The sequence below is a fragment of the Etheostoma spectabile genome, chromosome 11, assembly GCF_008692095.1.
Source record: "Etheostoma spectabile isolate EspeVRDwgs_2016 chromosome 11, UIUC_Espe_1.0, whole genome shotgun sequence".
Lineage (NCBI taxonomy): Eukaryota > Metazoa > Chordata > Actinopteri > Perciformes > Percidae > Etheostoma > Etheostoma spectabile.
In genome coordinates, this window is record NC_045743.1 from 11,416,851 (window position 1) to 11,430,283 (window position 13,433).

At 38.3% G+C, this 13,433-nt stretch overlaps 1 protein-coding gene across 1 annotated transcript in view; it reads left to right on the plus strand.

The window, feature by feature from the left end:
- tmem198aa (transmembrane protein 198aa) overlaps window positions 1–13,433 on the plus strand; it is a 37,502-nt gene that overhangs the window by 915 nt on the left and 23,154 nt on the right. The gene's annotated exons all lie outside the window — the stretch shown is intronic.

Consider the following 13,433-nt stretch of genomic DNA (forward strand, 5'->3'; position numbering starts at 1 on the left):
AAAGACTAAACTCTGAATTTGATACCCTTGTAAAATAATTGGGTAGAACAGCGTGTAAACAGTGGGAGCCAAATTAATTTGCACTCACAGAAAGTCATGTGCACCCACATCCCATCCTATCTATCTATCTATCTATTCTATCTATCTATCTATCTATCTATCTATCTATCTATCTGTCTAGTAAAACACCTACATTTAAATCCAATAGGAATTTGTACAAAAAACAAAACAAAGATAAAGCATTTAATTTTTCTCGCTGGATTTCTCTCTCCACCTACTCTCTTCTTCAGGCTACAGTAATAGCACATGAAACATTTTCATAATTAGTAGTTTGCTGTAGCAAAGAAGAAGTAATTGTAGGAGCAAGCCTGCTGAGCTAAGTGTGCAGACATTTTTTTCTTTTGTTTCCTTTGTTAAATATGCAAATGTGGGTTTGGTACCACACTACTAGTTCTCTTCTGAAAATGACACTGCTTCAACTTGTGTGTTCTTGCTCCCACTGCTGCAGTTTATGATGACACTGTTTATAATTGGATTAAAACTAAACCATGTGACATACATAAAAACTGTAGTTATCTGCTCTATATTATTTGGTGTTAATAATGTGTTTGGTACTGTATGTAAGGGCATTTGTGCAGAGTTGCCCCCCCCCCACAAACACACACACACACACACCAGCAGAAGACCTTGATCAGGTGAGAAAGATAGTAATATAAGCGAGAGATAATACATAAGTGATAGATGCAAAGAGCATACACTCTCATTTTACTGTTATGAGCACCGGATCTCCTTTTAAATTACAGATCATAAGGGACATTTTAGCCGTAAGTATTGAAAAGGTAAAATTAGATCTCTTGAGATATAATGATGGATTTGAAGGCTGTGCAGTATTTGGATATCAGTTGTAGATGAAAAGACATAATGGGAAGAAGCATAAATAAAATGAGGTGTATAATAGTGTTAGGAAACCACTGTGCAGACAGTTACTGAATGTGCTTTTCTTTGACATTTGAGATCGCACTAGTGTCAAGCCACACAGTTTTTTACTTTTTAGTGCTATTGCATCTTTTAATAAGGCTCTCCTTGGTGTGTGGTTTATTTCCTGGGCTGAAACTGAAGCTAGGGTCTTGGTTTTGGGAAATGTATAGCTCAATGAACCTGGTCAGAAGGTTCTTATCATATTTCTTTACCACCATTGATCAGATAAAAACGGGCTATGAATGCATGTTATGTTTTTAGGAACATAGCGTTTTTACAGTCACACATTTAAACTCAGTGTGCGTTTTACTGCTATCAACTGTGCTGCTTTACTGGGGGTCACCAAGCAGGGCACTGTTACAGAAGTTACTGAGCAAAATGAAAGTGTTTAACATTTACCATAATCTCTGATGTCCAAATGGTCCAGCCGACAATTTTCCAGTCAAAACACCATTCTTCTAAGAGGCCCAATGTTATGAACACTTTGGTTACTCTGGTTGACAGGTGTATTCTGTTGCACTGTGTTCTTCCTACATTGATTCCATGTTTGACTAATAACAGCTCTTGATATCACATTATAATTTTAGTGTCATGTAATGACAATGTTTTAGATAAGATAATGTGGAGTTAGTGAAGGAATATAAATGTGACAACATACTGAGATTCAGCCCCACACCGTAAATCGCCAATTTAAAATAGTTTAAATGAGACCCCCCGTATGGTGCTTTGTTGATAGTTATGTTACCATAACCAAGAGCCAAGCAGCCCTCAGTCTTAGGACTTTGGCCAAAGTGACAGGCTCTGAGTGAATGAGATGTCTGGCCAGAAGTAAAAAATAATGTCCATTTTATGGCATGTTACTGTTCTCCATAGCTGACAAAGGTGTGAAAAATCTGGTCAGGGTTAGGGCTCCTCAGCATTCAAACAGCAGTAAAACAACATCTTCATTTCTTATCTGAACTGCTTCAAAATATCATTATACTACATTTTAAGGATGTTTTTGGTGTGGAGAAGAAAACTTTCACCCTCACACATATTTCAAGTAATTAAAAAAAAAGTTTGTTATTAAAACAATAGCTATTAAGAGTGAAGTGAAAAGAGAGAAGGTAGGAGGAAAAGGGTAGAATGGGACTTGGATGACTACAAACAAAAAACAACTAAGAATTACCAAACAATGAGAAAATTTGACTTTCAGAAGAATAGGCAGGGAGAGTGGGGGGGGGGGGGGGGAGAAAACAAGAAAGTCAATCCTAATCCCAATAATACACACTAGTACTATCCCTTCCATTAGCATTTTCACATGCGCACACACAATGATACACTGGTACTTTTAGTTTTTTTACAATCACTTGTTACTAATTTCAGACCTTGATATCATTTTTCTAACCTCTAGACACAAAACTCAAAATGGTCATTACTTGTAACACAGGCTGCCCAATGTTCAAAACATTGCATTATGCATTCATATATTTAAAGACATCTTGCACTTGCACAATCATTGGTTCAAAAAACTAATTTATTGTGAAATACCATTGAAACAATGGTTTACGTCACCCATACACAAGCTACCCATAGTTTCACTGTGTCCATATAATCATTAAATATTTTTAGTACAAAATAGGCGATACATGTTTCATTATGGTACTAGATGAAGATACATCCCTGTGAAAGCACTGCAGTAGTAGAGAGAATACTGCAGACACAGTGGAAATATTGAACAAAATCTGAAATGTATTGACAAAAAACAATACAGTACAATCACAACTTCTTTTTGCAATAAATGTAGTGTTCTTCAAGTTGCTTGTACTGTAGAAAGCCACAGAAAGAAGTAATTACTGTACTTCTACATCTTCATCAACTCTGTGATGTGAATTTGGCAACAAGTTCTCTTCTACATTGCAATTAATTAATTAACCAAACATCTTGGAAAAAGCCTTCGGACATGGCAAACAATGTAGTACGAGTGTGTGTGTGTGTGTGTGTGTGTGTGTGTGTGTGTGTGTGTGTGTGTGTGTGTGTGGGGTGTGTGTGTGTGTGTGTGTGTGTGTGTGTGTGTGTGTGTGTGTGTGTGTGTGTGTGTGTGTGTGTGTGTGTGTGTGTGTGTATAAGTATGTACAGTGCAGTACTGGCAATACTGTGAATAGTCTTACAGTAAAGGTGGTACATGGGACCGTAGAAACAGTGTCTGATAAACAGCAGTACATTACAGTAAAGAGTGATGATGAAATATTACATCCATAGATAATGAAGTCTAATTGGTTCATGCTCCATGGTAATTGTTGAATCTCAGTTTCTTGAAACTTTCATGATCTGAACATGGAATATTGTTTCTGTCTCCATCCAACTATGCATTAAGAGTAATGCAACAGTACTTATCATTCTGAGCAGCTGTATCAAATGATAGTTAGATCACTGTAATGAAATGAAAAGACAATAATTTGAATGTAATGTGTGGATTGCTTTTTGAAGTAGTAGTACTTTGATGTTAAGTTGTGTCATATTGAACAGGTGATTTTTGTTAAATGAACAAATGATCTTAGGTTTATGTGTATTGTATCCAAGCAAGAAACAAGTGTTAGGGTTTTAAAAAAATGTGCATTTTGATCATTGGTTGTGAGGACAGTGTCAAGTTGGGAGGCACTAACCAGATCTAACTGTGTGTGTGTGTGTGGTGTGTGTGTGTGTGTGTGTGTGGTGTGTGTGTGTGTGTGTGTGTGTTGTGTGTGTGTGTGGTGTGTGTGTGTGTGTTTGTGTGTGTGTGTGTGTGTGTGTGTGTGGTGTGTGTGTGTTGTGTGTGTGTGTGTGTGTGGTGCGTGCACATGCGCTTGACTGTCATGTTGGCTTGTAGATGAAGAGTCTCTTCTTACCATCTAAGCAGACACATCTGCTGCAATGTTTGGGTTCTAGACGCATACTATATCTAAAAATGTGTGTGTGTGTGTGTGTGTGCGCGCAGTTGCAGAACGTTTTGGACTTGAGTGTACAGTATATGGACTTTGTGTTGACAGCAAAGACTGTTCTGGTTCATCTTCAGGAGAATTGCAGCTGATATTAACCTTAAATTTGGTCAAGTAATCTGTGTTAGACAACCTTCATTTGTAATGCATACTAATACTGCGTCTATGTGAGTGCCAACAGACAAGTAGCAACAAATAAACAGAGCAATTTGAGCCAACAGAGTGACAATTGAATGCAGTAATTCAGGATGAGTCTAAAGAGACAGATGTGAGCAGCACACTGTTTTTGTGTGTTTCTGTATGTGTATGTGTCCTGTTTTCACACAATCACAGACAAATGTACTGTGTGTTTGCCACTGATGCTAAAGAACTGCACTTAAGAACAATTTTTACATATACTTTACTTGAACATTGCATTTGTTATACTTTATACTTCTACTCTCTTACATTTTAGAGGCACAAAGTATTCCAATATTTTGCTCCAATATATTTATTTAAGGGTTCCATGGCATGAAAATTTCACTTTATGAAGTTTTTTAACATTAATATGGGTTCCCCCAGCCTGCCTATGGTCCCCCAGTGGCTAGAAATGGCGATAGGTGTAAACCCAGCCCTGGGTATCCTGCTCTGCCTTTGAGAAAATGAAAGCTCAAATGGGCCGATCTGGAATCTTGCCCCTTATGAGGTCATAAGGAGAAAGGCTACCTCACCTTTCTCTGCTTTGCCCGCCCTCAAAATTTGGCCCACCCATGAGAGAGAGACATCATGGCTTTGAAACGAGCAAATTGGCAATTGGTCAAGGCCACACCCCCACCTTCCACCTACACTTACAAATATAATAGAAGAATTTAACATTGACAGGGACTATTGCTATTACTAGTATCATTTTATTTTTACCTTTTGACAATTTGATTATTATTTGCACATTGTTGGTCAGAAACTGTAGGGCCTTAGTTTATGTGCATACAAGGCAGTCATACCATTAGACAATAAAAATAAGAAGTCAATTTGGCCTTCCTCTTTTCCTTGACTGCTCGCTGAAAGCAGAAACCGCAAAATCAAGCTGCATAAAATAATTATGGGAGAAATAAAGGCATAATGGCTTTGAAAGAAATGGCAAAAATCAGTTTATGCTGTAAAAAGTAATATGTACTTATTAGGGTTGTCAAATAGATTGACCTCAGTTGCCTGAATAACTGTAAAAGGATATTGTTAATTTCCTGCATTTTGAGTGTTCATTTTGATGTGCAGTCATACAGCTCTGAACAGCTCATGGCGGACATTTGGAAAGAGACAAATCGATCCACATGGGATTGATGACAAATTCAACACTGTGGTTTAAACTAGGTCTAGTGTTCAACAGGGGAAAAAAGAGAGACAGAGCAAAGTGGTTGAAAGCAGCAGTGAGGTTAAATTATTCCGGGAAGAGAGACGGTGAAAGACAGAGAATGAGCTGTAATCTGATGAAAGCCTCTTTACTACCCTGCAACCTCACCTCCAGGCAACAAGCAGTGACCAAGGCTTAGAGGGGGATCAATGCTGAGGCCACCAACATGTGGGTGGAAACATACACACACACTCTTCATATTACTTCATTTGAAGTGCTCCAAGGCTGCCAACAGTACACATGCAACATTTGAAGATACACCTGAGATCACTGTGCGGCAAAGCCGTTTCTGTTCATACTTTGTTGTTGTTTGCTAGATGGATGAATAGATAAAAAAGGGATTGGGTGGGAGAATGATCATCTAGAGATGAGGACATTATGTCTAGAATAGTCTCCGGGCACACTTTTCTCTCTCTGTTTCATTTTTGTATGTGTGTGTGAGTGGGTGGGTCCACAAAGGGTCTGTAGGTCACTCCAACATCTCAATAGGCTTGTAGCTCAAAGGGGGAGAGGGAGTGTGAGGAGAAAATTAACAGCTCCTATACAAATCACCCTCCCGCATTAAAACCTAGTGACCCGAGAACCAAATGAGCCAGGTCAAGGCTTTTTTTACCTATAGTTTTTAGTGTCCTATAGTTTTGTTTTATTTTACAGATACAAATGGGCAAAAGAAATGCATGGTGTATGCGTTATGGAGGGGGCAGATCATTTTTTAACTATTTATTGACCATGATCTTTTTTTAAATTTGAATTATTGACTTTGATTTTTTTAAACTGCATTATATGCTCTATAACACTTTGAGATTGCTGTAATGTAAAGTGCAATACCAATAAAATGTAATATTAACTCAAAGAATTTGTCTGGATGCAGATAAGGAAATGATGAACTAAAGACTGTTAGCAGTGAAAGGCATTTCAACCGTTTAAATTGCGACCAAATTTGTTTTTAAAAGTTACCCATTAAGCGTTAAAGCCCTGACTTAATTTTGCATTTTGGCAAGGAAATGGCCTTGAATAGCACTTGACAACACAGTTGTGGAAAATAGTGTTGTTTACATTTCTTACATTTATTTATCTACCAATGTCAGTGCTTTATTCAACGGAGCTGTAAATATTGTGCCGTTATATTACATTTAGGAATATAAGTAATGTCTTTACTGGTTATAACATTTTGTCTATGCTTCTGAAACATTATCCAATAATTTTATCCACCACACACTGTAAGATGTGACCACGCGATTAAATAGCAAAAAGAAGGAAATGCACAGAAAGGCAATTGCTTTTAAAACAGTTAATACAGAGGCTCAATAAGAAGTCTAAAGCTTGTTAAGCAAAATTACAGTAAGATTAGGATGCAGCTTCTTTACAGTAGATTCAGCAGTTTCCAGTTTAGGTATTTCCAATATAACAAGGCTATTTATGCCTTTCTGGTTACTATGCCAACTGACCAAAGAGCTAGTTTAGTGTAACTGCACAGTTTGGCTTGCTAAGAAATATGTGTGGAACAAATGATTATCTTCAAATTGTCAATGAAAATCGGGCCTAATTGCCATTTCCCAAAAACCAAGCTCTTAAAATTGCTAGTTTTGTCCAACACATAATTTAAAACCCCCAAATATGCAAAGTGCAAAGACATAAATCAAAGAAAAACAGCTCACATTTGGGAAAATGGAAGGAGTGTTTGAACGTTTTCCTTCATAAAAAAACTTCACAGTTTACCTCCCATACTTGTGGACATTAGCAAAGCTTTGTGTAAGCATTTTAAGCAGCACACATGTTGGTAACTCTGTTGTAGCAAACTGGTAAATGGTACAAATGCTGCACACCACTGCATCACCATCAAACCCATTGCCACAGTAAGGAACATCCTCCCAAATGTCAACAGCAGTACATAAGTACTGTTCTCATGGCACTGCACCTAAAGAGCTATACGCATCACACCACTCATTATTGGAATAAAGACCAGTGTCCTTTTGAATATAGTGAAAGAACTGAGATAATTGTATGTTATCTCTTAATGGTCTGTGGAACAACAGAAATGGCACTGGGATTTATTCCCTCAGTGTCTTTATTCTACAGCAGATCGCATGAGAACATATGCTACATAGGAGGACTATTATATTTCTTTCATGTCAGATCTGACTTGAGTCTTAAGCAGATTCAAAATCTCTAAGTCTCTTTCTGCTTTCCTGATGACACAAACACACACACACACACACACACGGTAGTAGTCTCCCCGGTGACAGATGGGCTAGATGGAAACAGTCATTCTGTTAGTAACCTTAACATCAGCAACACTGTTACTCACTGTCACATGCACATAAATGCTCTCCCTCTCTCATTCTCCAAATTGGACACGGAACAGAATACCAAAGGTGCCGACGGATATTAATCATGACATGGCTATCACTGTCTCCATGTTCTGAATCAAGATCCTAAATCTTATCTGGGTATGAGTCTTTGGCTTACAGTATGCATAGAAGATTGAGCACATGGATGGTCAGATATGTACCTTTTTAGAAGTGTGAGTCAGGAAATACAAAGATTGTAAAAGGCAGATAATTCTAGTCTGTGGATTACACACCAGCTACCCAGAAGCACCAACACATTCCTGCCCTCTAATGATATGTCAATAAACAAGTTTTCCGGTTTACTAATGTGGCATTCATTAGCATTCCTTCTTTTTCTTTTTGTACTTTTATGAAAGTAGTTGGAAGTTTGTGTAGTGTGGAAGTTGGGGTGTTGATGGCTATGTAAGGGTTTGCCCTCAACACTGCCAGTCATCATGTCCTCTTTTATACTAATTGTAATCTGTGTTTGAATTAATATTCATCCTCACGAGACCAGGAATGTCTGTATGAAATTGGATCAAAGTGGTGGATCAAACACACACCTGACAAACAGATATTGCAAACCCCTGTTATTAATAATAAATAATGAATGAGGCCATGTGTTTCCCCTACAAACAAATGTGGCTTCTGTAAAATATTACAATGTGAATGCAACTCTTTGGAGTAATGGTTGCTCTCTCCCCAATCCTGTGATCATGTCTGTAATATCTTGTTAACCTTGCCAGGGTGAGAAGGCTTGCTACCTCAGTAATAGCTTCAGTAGTATTAGCAAGATTTACCTACATTTCACCTTTAGACTAACCCAGGCTAAATCATCAGCCTGCTTTAGCCCACTGAACTATAACCTACTGAACGTCCTTTCCCTTTCTAGGTTGCATTATCATTTATCCTCACACAAGCTATCTGATACAAAAATAATTCTGACATTAATTACAGCCTTGATGTAATATGTAGTCGTATTGGTTGAGCTGTAGCCTACACTAAGGTACATTTAAAAATCAATATCACCACTTCATACCAGTTAGGAGAGATAATTGTCCATTTAAACCCTCTTAAGAGTACAAAGGACATATATATATAGATTTCCTCAATTTCTGCTACCACCCCAAAACAATAGTACTGAATGGATTTTTAGTTGTGAAAAACGACATAGTTACTTAGTGTTAATTTCACCAGACGAGACAAGACTAAATATGTTCGTCAACAACCTTTTTTTTACATGACGAAGATGAGACGATGACGAGACTGCACCAATGCTCAAAAGCGCTGACTAAGACTAAATTAACATACATTATTGTTGACGAAAAAAAGACGAGACTAAAATGTTTTGCATAAAAAAACAACTAAGATAAAATCTCTCTTCATATTCGTCTACAATCGACTCTACTTTTTCATCATGAGATAGAACTAGTGAGGTGTCCGTTTGGACGCGGCTTGGCTGTGGCTCATCTAGAGATTTGGCATGTCCCCTTTTTTTCATCTAGTCGTCACACATCCAGGTAGCAATGTGGCCCGGGCGGGGGAGGGAGGAAGCCCGGTTCAGCCTGCTGCAGAAGCCGCTACAGCGCGTAGGAAAGGAGCTTAAACAGCTTGCAGAGCGGCTGGAGAAATGTATGCAACTACTGGCCAAAAAAACAAGGGTCTGTTGAGCCCAGGAGCCCTGGCGCTTATCTAACATGTGTCTGTCTACGATTGTAATTGCATGAAGGAAGAGGCTTGATATAAAACCAGACGCGTTTAACAGAGTTACATTCAACAAAAATCATTCAACAAGTGTCTTTTGTCAGGTATTTATGGAATTTAACCAATATTTTAATGTGTAAAACACTATTTGACTGACATGGTTATCAGAAATAATCTCAGAAATAATTTATTTAAAAAAAGTCTAAAATGTTTTGACCAAGACTTCACTAAGATACAGTACCTGAGTTCTATTTTGAATAAAACTAAACTAAAATGACGAGACCTTTAGTCAGCTAAAACTTGACTAACAAAAAAACATGTGAATGACTAAATAGGACTAAAACTAACAAGGACATTTGGCACAAGACTAAGACTTAGACTAAATAAAAAATTAACACTATAGTTATTACATAGTTTTTTCTGGGGTTCATTTCTTCAGCAGAAAGTATTACTAGAGAAAACTGTTTAGATCGAGTCTGTTTATTATCCAGAGTAATGACATAACCGTTTCTTAAAGACACACTGCTGTTGAAATATGTTGTATCGTATTGGAGCTTTGTAGGAATCATAGTCAGTTTTTTTTATTTTGCAAACATCAAGTTCAATAAAACCAACAGATTCTACCGTGTTGATTTTGTAATGCTAATACAGATAATGCGATGAACACTTATAAAGAGACTCTTTTTGCTCAATACAGTATTCTTAAGAAGAGTGGACCTACATTTACCTGCAGGGCTTTGACTTGCTATCACTTTTGTTGTGTTGTCATTTTTTTACACAGAAACTACAGTTAAACCGAGGTCTGGCTTTGTTGAGGATAACACTGTGCCTTTGCAAAAGTTCAAAAGACAGGAAGCTGACCTGAAGTTGCCAAGAGGGAAAAATATATACTTTCTTTTTTGAGTTTTTCATCATGTCAGACTCCTTGTCTTTGAGGAAACTCTCAAATAAACTTTGTTGCAAACACGGAAAAGAGGATGCAGTTCTGAACCTGCAGACTTTCTAATTATGTGAAGGTTTGGGTGTTTTCATGTCTTTCTGTTTGAACTGTCTCCATGTCCAAACATTGCTGTTGATCTTGCTCTCCGTCTTTTCTCCAGGCCTTTCTCCCCCCCCCCCCTCCCCTCTTTTTTTTGTCCAACCCTTCCAATCCCCACCCTGGAGCAGCTTGTCCTCATTCTGGTGATGCTCTGTCGCCACCACACAGTTTGGGGCCTCTGAAATATTTATGCTGACACACATACACAACAAACACAGGCACAAAACCTTTAAAACTCTTCATCTTTTTTCTTTTCTTCCATCTCAGTCTGCCCATATCAATAGAATTGAGAAAATATAATTTATCTCGCTGCAGGTTTGGGGAGGAAATGCTTTACACACTGCTTACTGCTCTTCACATTCCTTTGAATTTCTACGGAAAACAGTTTGATATTTACCTGACATTTTTATCAGTTTACATTTTAAAACATAATCTAGTCTTCCAGTACAAAATCTGGTTTTATACATAGTGATAAGTAATATCATATGATAAGGTAGCAGTATTTGTACGTCAACTATAGTTTGTAGGTCTGCAAAAATCGGCGGTGAAGGTTAAGCTGTATTGAGTGGCAAATACACTTTGGATACGTAAAATACAAGCTGGCATACAGCAGAAGAAGTCATAAAACCCATACTACAGTGCCGCAGTGTTCAGATTTGATCTGTGACCTCAGACTGTCTACTCATCTAAAAAGAAGAGGAACAGAAGCAAAACTCCAGCAGAGAGCATATCAACACGCAGAATGGTTATTACATTGCCAGTGGTTTATGATATGTAACCTAACATTATTGGCCTGTCAGGGTGACAGAGGCATGCAAGCAAGGAAATCGCTTAGCAAATCATCGTGTGAACTATTTGTGTCAGAGGGGCTTTGTGATGTGATTCAGTGCTGCCTATTTGTCAGCTGGGAGGAAAAGCGAGCCGGTGAAACAGCATTTACATGTTGGTTTCACTGCAGAGTTCACAGACTATACTATACTTACTGTACTTACATACAAGCTCTCAAGTGGAGCTGATGGAAAATCCAACCCTGTGCTGTGCAATCCTGTATTGCTAGAAATTTGATTATTTTGACGTATCTTATTTCACTTTGGATGGGGAAAAAAAGGTATATTGACAGAGTGTTGCAAAGCATTCTCATGAACGGGTTCGATGTATGATATCGTATGAAAAGTTATGCACACCAAAATGTAGATACAAAACTAGGAGACCTCAGACTGGCCACGTGACATCAGCTACAGAGCTTTGTGCTACAGAGCAGCAGTTGCTAGCTGTTTAAACCGCTACAGAGTTTTGTGCTGCAGACTACGGTGCGCTACATTGTGCTCCGTCAACTCAGTGGTAGTTGGTGGTTCAGTTAACTGAGAATAGTTGACTGTGCGCTGGGTACAGAGCACTGTGAGCTGCCGGTCACGGTGCTCTGGCAGGTCAGCGGTAGATGGTGGTCTAGTTACCCCAGAAAAGCCACTATTTTAGCCAGAACGTTTAACTATTGAAAATTAAATGGGACCGTTATAATGCACTTAGTTCAGTGGATACCCTAATATGTTAGTAAGTATAAAGAAGCACTAGCTGAATAGGGTCAGAGGTCAGAACCGTCTGCTGCCAGGGGCCTTAAAGAAACGATCACAGACTGGCTCTTAACATGCACATTCCCATGGAGATGAGCCCCACTTCCAGTTTGCACAGTCCTTTTACCGCTGCTGGTTGTTATAGCAACAGAGAGGACGTGACACCGTTGCTTAAAATGCTGTTTTTTTTCTTCTTCTTTATTCTGACCTTCTTGGTGGGCTATTTTCTAATAATGTCATCTCTCTGTGGGTGTAGCACTAAACAGTAGTGTCAGGTCAGAATGGGAATTGACAAAATCTTCACGCATTGAAACCGACAGTCAACTTGAAGAGTCATAAGGTGTAGATTGAGCATGATTACTATAATTTATTTGATAAAGCTGTCAAGGAAATAAACATTGGTGCAGTGCCTGGGACACAGAAGATGTTCAGTGGCGACTCTGAATTTCTTTCAATTAATGTTTTCTTGTATGCCTCTGCAATAGCCTCCCATCAGTCCTATTCTTGTAAACTCAGTAGCTCAGGAACATCTTGAAATTTGGCAAAAACGTCCATTTGGACTTAAGGATGAACTGATTTGGTGGTCAAAGGTTAAGATCACTATGACCTCACTAAACACATTTCTGGCCATAACTGAAAAATGCTTATGCTAATTATGACACAGTTTCACACAAATGTCTAATAGGATAGATTAATGAAGTAATGCCATTTTATATTCCAAAAGTTAAAGTAAACCTCATTGTGACATAATAATTTTATGCAAAAACACTTTTCTGGCTATTCTTTTTGCCATAACACAGGGACAGAAGGGGAGACATTTGGTCGGATACTATATTGGCGACACTCGTCCTGGGTGCTCACCTTGAAACTGTGGTGATTGTATAGATCTACTGTGCTGCCAGGTTGAAGATGTGTGTGAAGCATCCACATTTTGGTATTTGTAGCTTCTTTGCATGCAACATCTATGTTTAAATCATTGTCCACTGCCATTTTTGTCCTGCTCCTCTGGTAGTTTACCACAAGCTTTTTGGTTTTGCTGATATTAAGCTTCAGGTAATTGTCGTTGGACTGTGTGACGAATCAGTCTTCTGTAAAAAAGAAAAAATTGCAAACCAGCATGTTTCTCACTGGAAATATTTCACTGTCGATATGTTGATAACTTTACTACATACAGTGTATTATATGAGTCTGGACAGACATGGATGGAAACTGCAACTTGACTGGTTGGCGGAGGCATACAACCGTTCAATTCTAGTTATTCATTGAACAATCCTCAAACTGTTTTTATAATACTTGAGTTCTGAGGTCTGTAGTTTTTTTTAAATTACTGTTTTCCCTGTGCCTGTGGTGGAACTAAGCAACAAACTTCAAAATCTTTCACCCTCTGAGTCTGTTTTTCCAAGACGGGTAATAATGAACTGGAATTTCTTCAGTTGTAATCAGGTTTTCGACCCGCTCTGCATGGAA